The sequence below is a fragment of the Ictidomys tridecemlineatus genome, chromosome 4 (assembly GCF_052094955.1).
Source record: "Ictidomys tridecemlineatus isolate mIctTri1 chromosome 4, mIctTri1.hap1, whole genome shotgun sequence".
In the NCBI taxonomy this organism is placed as follows: Eukaryota; Metazoa; Chordata; class Mammalia; order Rodentia; family Sciuridae; genus Ictidomys; species Ictidomys tridecemlineatus.
In genome coordinates, this window is record NC_135480.1 from 65,381,241 (window position 1) to 65,390,202 (window position 8,962).

Genomic DNA, 8,962 nt, shown 5'->3' on the forward strand with positions numbered 1-8,962 from the left:
TACCAACTGCTATACATAAATTCACAGAGCTAGCTTGATTCTCACAATCCTGTAAAGGAGTGAGACAGCTATGGCATAATGAGAAACATCAGTTCAAGTCAGAAAGATCTGGCTTCAAATCATAAATATGATGTATAGCCTCAGGCAATTAAATTAACCTCTCAGTTTTCTCTTCTATAAAATGAAGGCAAAAGAACACCTGTCCTAGATAACCTAGGGAATTGTTTGAAGAACAATGTGAGATCTTATTAGTGAAAGTACCTTAGACACTATACAAAAGGCCTTTCATCATCTGGATCCTGTCTCTGCTTTCACCACTCCCCACCTTGAGTCCCACCATCTAAGCATTCTAAACTACTCAGGGTTCCCCACACAGGCTCTTGAATCTTCTGGCTCTCCTAACTGCTCTTCTAGAGGCCCTTCCTCTCTCCTGTTGCTACCCCTCCTCCACTGTTCCTGGTTAACCCCTGTTGGTGTTTCAGAACACTTCTGAGGTGTCACTTCCTTTAACAAGGCTTTCTAGGCCACCCCCATTTTAAGTAGGGTAGATGCTCTTCTTTTGTGTTCACACTGCACCCACACCTATCACCTTGTGTCATTTTTGACTCATAGAGTATAATTGTCTATATACATGTCTACTTCTCCAGGAAAGGATAAATTCAAGAGTAGGAAATGGGTATGATTTGTCTATTTCCTCAGAGCGAGAGACAATGCCAGATATCTAATGTGCCAGATGTTTAATATACATTTAGCAAATGAATGAACTTTAAATGGCAATGAAATCACTTGTTTTCATACAATAGACATGAATATTATAAGACAGTGCTTTTCAACTTTATTTGCATATTAGAATCCCCTGTAAACTTTTTTTAAAGTAAATTTGAGATAGAGACCAGGCTTCTGAACTTTTAAAAAAACCTTTATAAGGGCTGGGGATGTGGCTCAAGCGGTAGCGCACTCGCCTGGCATGCGTGTGGCCCGGGTTCGATCCTCAACACCACATACAAACAAAGATGTTGTGTCTGCCGAAAACTAAAAAATACATATTAAAATTCTCAAAAAAAAAAACACACTGCTATACATAATTTTAAGTCATAAAATTACAACTATTCTATCACACATCTATATAGCTCAACATTGATCACATATTTTATTAATCTTCACAACTCTGTGTATTATTATCTTTTTTCCAAAAGAAGAAATAGAGATTTAAATAAGTATAGGACTGGGAATGTGGCTCAGGCAGTAGCGCGCTCGTCTGGCATGCGTGCGGTGCGGGTTCGATCCTCAGCACCACATACCAACAAACATGTTGTGTCCGCCGAGAACTAAGAAATAAATATTAAAAATTCTCTCTCTCTCTCTCCTCTCTCACTCTCTCTTTAAAAAAAAAATTAAATAAGTATAAAAGTTGCTCTTTGCCTCACTTCAAATTTAGTGCTTTTTTGTTTACATCTATCTCCTTCTCTAGAAAATGGCAGGTAATATTGCAGTTTTACACAAAGTTCTATAAGGTCAAGGGTTCAAATGAGAAATATATCAATCCCAGCTTTGTGGGAATCAGGAAGGGAATAGGAGGCTGGGCCTGAAGATCTAGTATAGGCAGACAGATGAGGGAGAAGCCATGTATATGTTGGCATTGCCATTCATCATCCCCAGAGATTCAAAAGGCAGATTCTATAAAGGAGAAAAATGGGGGCTGGGGATGTGGCTCAAGCGGTAGCACGCTGGCCTGGCTTGGGTGCGGCCCGGGTTCGATCCTCAGCACCACATACAAACAAAGATGTTGTGTCCACCTATAACTAAAAAAAATAAAATAGAATAGAATTTTAAAATTCTCTCTCTCTCTCTCTCTCTCTCTCTCTCTCTCTCTAATAAATAAATAAATAAAGGAGAAAAATGCTCTTGTCAGCCTCAGTTGGTACCTACCCAGTATGAAAGGAAAAAGGACACTGGAAAGGGTTGGAAGTGGAAAGGTCAAGGAAGAAAGCCTCATAAGTAAGAATAGATTTCCGAATGCTACATGCAAATTACTTAACCCTGACTCCATGAATAAGAGCCAAGACATAATGGACTTACATAACTAAGACTTAGATCAATTCTAGATAATTAATCAATACCATACAAAATTAATTAAAGAGAGATCAATAAACCTCTGGTTCTTTCTAGACTTATTACTACACGATTCTTCAAGAGGGGATAATCTGGAGAATCCTGAAGAATAAATGATATTCCCCATCTCAAAGATAGAAGAGTAAAAGAAAAGAAATTATTCATGAGAGGAAGAGCTTAAAGGCAGAAAAATGCAATATATAATGCTAATAAATTCATGATGGCAAAAGGAAATGAACATTCAGTCACAGGTGACTCAGAATGTTGTATAAAACCTAATCTTATAGCTTCTGTAAAGAAATGTTATCTTCAAAGTATGCAGTCATGACCATCTGATAAAAAGTTTAATCAGCAAATTTTTTTTCTAGTTTAAACTGTGGACTTTAATTAAGGTTTTCTTAGAGAGAAAAAGTAAAGAAGGAATATAAAAGGATGCTTTGAGTGCCCCAAAGTTTAGCTTGATAGAGTTCAAAAGTCAGTCTATAGTGGCAAAAGTAAAGTACTACATTTAGAATTTTAAAATGTGTTTGTAAATCAATATTCAGGCACTTGCTAATTATGAGCTTTTGAATAAGCCAACATTTATGTGATCCTCAGTCTCCTAACACATAAAATGGGAATACCTACCTCACAGGGCTACTAAGAAGACTGAACAAAGTAACACCCAGGAATGATATTATTTTTCCTGTGTGAATGATAAATGTAAAAAATACAAATCCATCTTCACCAATCTTTGCAATGTACAAAAGCGACCAGACTAAATGGAAAGAAATTTTATTTTAACTCTCACAGCAACATATTTATTTGTAAAACATTCCTATATCCTCTATATGGAAATATGAAAGCAACCTGAGGACTGAAAATAGCACATAGCTGCCAAAGTCAGATGGACATAGGCTGCCACTTACTTGCAGAAAAGCCTGAACAAGTTTCCTTTTCCAGTATGAGCCTTTGCTTCTTTATCTATAAAAGATACCAGAAATCATCTTATGTAGTTATTCAGAGAATTAGAAAAAAACTTATTAAACAGCTAACAGAGTGTCTATAACAGAACAGGTGTTCAATAATGTAAGCAACTGTTAATAGTTATTACCACTTAAAAACTAGCTAATAAATTATGGTTTTCAAAGGTTTCTTTATACTCAATATTTTATTTAGTTGCTTCATAACCCTGTAAGCTAGCCACAGCAACTGTTACTATTCCCATCTTAGAGTTAGGACAAAAGACATAAAACTACAAGGTCATGCAGTAAGACAGATACTAAATTAAGGTCCCCTAACTTTACCCCACTATGAATTATAACATTACTCCTTAATAATTAAAATATCTATGAAGAGGTATATTCTTTGGATCACCTTAAACATCAAACTTTCTGTTTATGACTTAGAAAGATTTAAAAAGAAGAAAGAGAAAATTCATTAAAAACAACAATAGTAGAATTCAGAATTGTCCCAAATTGGCAACTATTGATTCTAACTTGGTTTTTTGGTTTTACCCAACAAAGCCAGTGAATGCTTAAAATTATTTTTTTTCAAATTTGCTTACCAAAATAATTGTTTGAAAAACTTATCCCTAAATTAAGAAAAAAATAATACAAAGACAGCTTTCTCCCTCCTATACAATCATATTCTTTTTTTTTTAAGAGCGAGAGAGAGAGAACCTTTTTTTTTTTTTTTTTGGTAGATGGACACAACACAATGCCTTTATTTTTATGTGGTGCTGAAGATCGAACACAGGTCCCACCCATTCTAGACGACCGCTCTATCACTGAACCACAATCCCAGCCCCTCATATTCTTCTCTTTCATCTCATAATTTTAAACCCTTATCAAATCATGCTGCATTATCTTCAGCTCCTTTAGGACTTGGGCTACACCCTATATACAGCTGACTGTCCTGCTCCAGCATAGGACCTGGTACCTGTCATATACCAGGACTCAAATAACTGGAAAAGGACTCAATAACTGTTCATAAGGAAATGGATGAGCAAATGAAGACACTCTCTCAAGGGGAAGTTAGGAAAGAAAAAACTGGGCATGGTATGTTAGGGCTAATAAGAAAGTGAAAGAAACAAAGCATTTTGAGAGCTTCATAAGGAAGAGAAACCTTTGTGTGGAGTCAAATAGGCCCTTGTATGGTTTTAAGTATCACTGAAGGAAGACAAAAACACAGGAGACCAAGAAGAGACAGTTTCAAGTTAAAAGACTCAAAAGTTAAGGTGCAAAAAACAAACCTAGATTAGGATATTTCAATTTCCAAAGACCTTTGCGTGCGCTCGCGCACACACACTCACACACAGAAAAACCCTTCCGGCTTCGGTTGTAGAAAGACACTAAAAGGGAAGAAAAGTTCAGGCTAAATGTTAGCTAATTAATCCAAAAATGTTAGAATCCTCCTAGATCTATACTCTGGAATGTGGTTCCTCCTGAGAATCATTCTTGACTAAAAACCCCCTGCAGCAACTGACAGTAAATAGGACAATCATATTATTCATTCAACAATATTTGAATGTTTGCTATTTGCAGTCACTATCCTAGGCACTGGGCTTAAAACAATGAACTTGATCAGTTAAAATTTATTGCTCTCAAGAATGTTTCATTCAAGCCAGATGTGGTGGCCTACATCAGAAATCCTAGCAACTTGGGAGGCTGAGTCAGGAGGATTGCAAGTTTGAGGTCAGCCTTAAAAACCTGAAGAGGCCCTAAGCAACTTAGTGAGACCCTGTCTCAAATTAAAAAGGGCTGAGGATGTGGCTGAGTGGTTAAGCACCCCTGAATAAAAACCCCAAGAACATAAAAGAAAGCTTTCATTCTAGCTGTAAAAGATGATGGGGGATGCATAGATGGATGGATATAGTGTGGGATGAGATGTCATACTAGGCAGTAAATACTATGGAAGGAAAAAAAAAGGAGGAAGCTAACTGGCAGGATACAGATTTTCTCAGGATCAAATCTCCTTACCTAGTGATTCCTAAACTTTAACAAGTATCAGAATCACTTGGAGGACTTGATAAAGCAGAGGTTTTAAGGGCCAATCCCAGTTTTTCATTTGTAGGTGTGGGATAAGATCCATTAATTTGCCAACAAATGCCCAGATTATGCTGATAATCCTGGTCCAGGGACCATACTTTGAAAACTAATTGTTTCAACCCAAAGGATTAGGTAACCTGGCTCATGGGTCTTGATTTGCTTCTTCATTCATACACATTCATTCAAACACTTATGCAAAGTTCCAGGAATTTAGCTAGGCACTAAACCAAGACACATTCTGCTCTCAAAAAATTCACAGGCTAATAGAAAAAGGTACAAACTCCTACGCATGGGTGACTGCTACCTGCCTGTCCTGGAGCATAAAAGCAAACTCCTAAAACTTTAAGGCTGAGAAATGCTACAAAGGGTTATAAAAATGCTGTATACAAAAACAACTCATGCCATGGGGGGAAAGAGGGAGAGACTAAGGGACCCCTTTCCAGAGATCCAACAAGGACTTACCCACAGTCAAGTAAGAGAAGGCAGGCATTCCACAAGCACATGCAAAAGCAAAGATGAAAAAGAGGATGTGAGAGGAGAATATAGAGTGAGGCTGCAAAGGCAGGCAGTAATCTAATCTCTTAAGAGTTTCTTATTACATGTTAAGGAGTCTGAAATTAATCTTTCAACAATGAAGGGTCCGGCAGGAGGCACTGATGTGATTAAGTTTTGTTGTACAAAGATCCTTCCTTTGTGTCCTCCAAGCCTAGCACTGGACCTCAAAACATGTGCTCAGTAAATGCATATTAAGTTGAGCTGAACAAGTTTACTTATCAAGTGCCCTCTTATGGATGAGGGGCCAGTTACCTTCTCTGCAGGGCTCACTTTGGCCAGGACAAGACTTGTAAAACAGGTCCAGCAACCTCAATTATTGCACACTACTCCTGGGACAACTGGAGTCCCCCAGAGGGCCTTCATTGTTTACATGTCTACCTCACCCTCTAGACTTTGAGCTCTCAGAAGACAGAGACTGAATTCCCATAGCCTTTAGCAGAAGGCTTGAAACATAATAGCTCTCCAGACTCCCGTAATGTTGGATAAAAGAATGACTGAAAAAGCAAATTGACCGGGTAGACCCATGAGTTCATGTAGGCTCATGCAGTTCATTCCCTTCAGGGAATATTGCAGGGTACACATTCCCAAAGCCCTTAGAAGCAGCACTTCTAGGTGAGGTGGCATGGGTTTCGTTGCAACTGATTTATAATTTCCAAATTGAAACAAAAATGTCACAAGTGCAGTGGTACAAATCCCAATAGACCTCTGAAGGCCCCAATGGGAAGAAGTCAGCTCTCTCCCAGAGGGAGGGGATGCCAGCATAGACTTCACAGTGGAGAGGAATCTTGAAAGGTGAGTGGATGATTGCTACCTGCCTCAGTGTCTGCAGCATAAAAGCAAACTCCTTAAGCTTTGAGGCTGGAAGTGACCTACTTAAGGTCACAAAGTTAGTAGGTGAGGCCACACGGTAAGACAAAGGACGTATCTCTGTATTGTTGACTTGATTTCTCCTGACAATTGAGAGAGAGCCCAGAGTTTTACCAGGTGAAACTGAAAGATTTCTCTCTGGAACAACTCATAATAAAGGCAAGACTAATGAACTTTAATTTTTACTGTTAACCACAATGATAACCCTTCCCTTCACATCTCACAATGCTGGATATATAATAAAGGGTAAGACAATGAATTATCCAAGAGGACTTTGCTCACAACACCAAAGAAACACCAAATATTCTTCCAAAACACTCCGAGATTCAAGAGAGTAAAGGTTGTAATACTCATATGTCTTTTTAAAATGGAATAATGAACGTGAAACACTATGATACTCCTTCCCCCATCTGGTTTTAACTTTCCAAGTTACGGAGTATTCCCGGGGTGGGGGAGGGGCTGCCCATGTCCAGTACTACCGAGCTTATTTTTTCAAGGCGTCGAACCCTAAAAGTGATTCTCCCAGCCAGGACCGGGCAATCTCTATGCAGAATGAATCGGTCGCTGCTTTGCTAGGCTTTGCCGGAGCCAGCTAGAGTGAACGTCGGAGGACCGCGAAGTTCGGAAGGGAGTCGGTCCGGGACCAGGTCCTGTCGTGCACCCGGCCCAGCCCGACCCCTCCTCCGCCCTGCCCCACTCTCGGGTCCCAGAAGTGCCCTAGCATCAGAGACCTGCGGTCGCACCGGTGCGTGCACAAGGGGCCTTTGTTGGCCCGACTCGAACGGCCGGCCTTGCGGGGCGGCGCCTGCCTCACCTTACCTGGAGTCCCCGCCCGCCCGCCCGCCGAGGCGGAAGGCCCCCAGGGGAGAATGAATGGGCCCAGGCCTCCAGCCCACCCCGCTTGCCCGCTGCACCGTCCCAGCCCCGGCGCCCCGGCCCGGGCAGCAGCGACACCAGGGGTACCGGGCAGGAGGCCGGCTCACCTTCCGCGCTCGCTCGGCTCCGCTCAGCTCCTCCTCCTCCTCCACCCCGGTGGCGGCAGCCGAGCCCGGAGCGCGCGAGTGTGCGCGAGCGGCCGCTTCTCTCTCCCTCCCGCCGACGCCGCCGCCGCCGCTGCGCGCTCCGAGCCTCCCTCAGGCCGCTCGCGCCGGGGATCCCCTCAGGACCACGGATCGACAAGGGAAGAGACGCTGAGGCGCGGGAGGGGACGGGGCGGCGCGCTGAGGAGTGTTGCTGGGGAAGGACCTGGGATCTGCGAGGGCGGGGACGTGAGGGGCTGCAGTGGACTCCGAGGGAGGAGGTGGGAAGTCGAGGGAGACTCGGTTCTTTCGGAAGAATCTCGAGAGCGCGGAGCTCCGTGAAAAGAGAGAGAAGTGTGAGAGGAAAGCGTCCGAGGAGTAGGATGGTGGATCCTGGGACCCAGGCGCCAGGAGGCGTGAGGGCGAGTAGAGGGGCGGGGACGTGTGGGGGAAACCGCGAGGGGCGGCTACTGTGTGGTCGGCACCTTCGGTTCCAGCCGCAGCCGCACTATTGTACGTAGCGCGGCTGGGCCCGACCGCCTCGCCCACCAGCCCCCGCCCCCTCCCGGCGAAGCCGCGGCGCCGGCCGAGCCCTGTCGGCCCCGCCTCCAGCAGGTGGGAGGGGGCGGGGAGCGCTGGACGACCCACGTGAGCTAGGCCAACTCCGCTAGGGATGCCGGCGCCCTGGATGACGTCATCGGCGCATGACGCCAGAGGCCAGGGAATCACCGGGCTGTCCGTGACGTCATTGCGCCACCTCTCTGTCCTTCGCCTGCGCTATATCCCGCTGCAGTCTTTGGAAGCGGCATTTCTTCTGAGAGGTTTTTTGGATGATTTCGAGATGAGTACAGTCCCGATCGGAAAAGACGCTAACCCGCTGGTCTTCAGCTTACAAAGCACCACAACATTCATTAGCTCATTGCCAAGAGCTGAATTTGAAAACTGGCGGATCTCCTGTGATCGCAGAGCCAGAAATATATTATTCTGGGTTTTTTTTTTGGGGGGGGGAGGGCGGGTAGGATTTAGGAGCAAGGGTACGGGAAGTTGGGGAAAAGGAATGATAATGGAGAAGTTTGAACTTTCCTAAACTGACAGGAAAAAACTGGGATCCCTTTCCTGTTCTTTTGCCACGGAAATTGCTTTCTACCTAAACCTTTCTCCTGAGTTCATACTCTGCATTTCCTAAAACTCCCAAACAGCGTTTCTTCGTACCCTGCTGTACGACCATTTCATCAAGTCCAAAACTGAGGTAGCCTTATCCACTAAAAGTCTGGAATCCGATGGTAGTGATAAACCCTAAAACTTATAAGCCATAATTTTAACATCGTAGTAAGTAATATCTGTGTATCCTTATCTCCTAAGCCTCAGTTTTACCATAAT

At 43.2% G+C, this 8,962-nt stretch overlaps 1 protein-coding gene across 3 annotated transcripts in view; it reads right to left on the bottom strand.

The window, feature by feature from the left end:
- Positions 1–7,681, bottom strand: part of Pak1 (p21 (RAC1) activated kinase 1) — a 141,213-nt gene extending 133,532 nt beyond the window's left edge. The window contains exons 1-2 of one of the 3 annotated variants that reach the window (XM_078046726.1): positions 7,547–7,681; positions 3,021–3,075 (exon numbers count right to left, since the gene is read on the bottom strand). The gene's annotated coding sequence lies outside the window, so the exon portion shown is untranslated. The remainder of the gene's footprint in view (positions 1–3,020; positions 3,076–7,546) is intronic. The other 2 variants (XM_078046724.1, XM_078046728.1) reach the window with 2 other exon arrangements.
- Between the last annotated feature and the right edge of the window lie 1,281 nt (positions 7,682–8,962).